A 1,476-nucleotide genomic window follows, 5' to 3' on the forward strand; every position below is an offset into this window, starting at 1 on the left:
TATCTATCTGTTGTTACTTGTGCCCACTTGAACCTAGTGGGGAGATCGGCAGAGTCGGCGGCCGAGCCCACTGGGAACTATGGAAGATAGTTCGCACCCCACTCTATTTCCAGTGGTAGGTTCGGGGCTGCAGAGAGAGAACCGCGGCAAGGGCACCGCGCCCGACCAGTGAGACCGTGATAGTTTAGTAGCTTTCCTTTTGCATTAGTTCACCTATGTATTAAGAGAGATCCATTGTAGGTAAGGATTTGGGAGAGCTATGTATTTTGGATGAACAATGTAATCATTTAAAGAAAATGATGTAAATGAGAATGATGAAACTATTGTAATAGTTAGTAAGGTACTCTCTTTATTTCACATGCTTCATCTTGTGGATCGCTTGCTCTTTGTCTTGCCGGCACTGTTTGTGCCCTTGTGAATGTGTATGTTTAGAATTTAATTTCCTGGGTAAATTCTTGTACACATTCTTGTTGTTGAGCCTTGGGCGGACAGGGGAGGTGCTGTCCGTTCGACGGTCCGCCGCCGCGGCCGAACCGTGCCAAATTGGTAGTGGTTTCGGGGCGGGGCGTGACAGAGTAGACATCCAAGTGACTTCTCGCGTTGGTCACACTCGGTACCCTTGTTCTCTAAGAACCACCTGCATATTCGCTTTAGTGTCCCCGCGACTCGAGACCCGTCTACCCAAAAAGGGAAGCGACTTATGCACCAATCTCACCAAATTAATCACTGTCCCCGTGATGATTCATTGATCGGGAACATTTAGGAATTAACCACCAATGACACACGTCTCAAATTCTCAACTCTTGAGAATATATGCCATAATCTTATTAATTACTTGGACGATTCATGGACACATACACTGTAAGGAAGTGAATTCTCGAAATACGAGGATTGTACTTCATCCAGGATCGACTAATTGTCGAAAGTATACCCTTTGTGGGAGTTGAGAATGTCCAAGGCACAAAAAGTGCCTTGGAGTTGAGTCCGCGAGAGCAAATGAGGCAAACAGCATCATTGGGCTGATGTTGCTCTCGGGGACCGGTCTCTGCAGGTGAGAGACCGGTTCCCCTGACTGGGCGTAGCGGGGTTGCGTGATGCAACCGGTCCCTGGCAGGGAGGGACCGGTTCCCGAACGTGGACCCAGCGAGAGATGCCAAAAATTGGCTAAGTCCTGAAGATTGAGCTCTCGGGGACCGGTCTCCCAGGTCAGGACCGGTCTCCCGAGGACCGGTCTCCCGGGGAGAGACCGGTTCCCGAACGCGTGCGCCCGAGGGAAGCTCTCGGGGACCGGTCCCAAGTCGGGGAGACCGGTCCCTCCACGCGAAAACTGCCCAGTGAGGGCAGTGCACAGGAGTGAAAGTTGAGGGGCTTTTATGCAAAATGGCTTTTATTTGAGTGGGCTGAGCCCTCTCTCTCCCTCACACTCTCTCTTTTCACTCTCTCTCACTCTCTTGCTCTCTTGCTCTCTCTCTCTCT

This window comes from Ananas comosus, linkage group 6, assembly GCF_001540865.1.
Source record: "Ananas comosus cultivar F153 linkage group 6, ASM154086v1, whole genome shotgun sequence".
In the NCBI taxonomy this organism is placed as follows: domain Eukaryota; kingdom Viridiplantae; phylum Streptophyta; class Magnoliopsida; order Poales; family Bromeliaceae; genus Ananas; species Ananas comosus.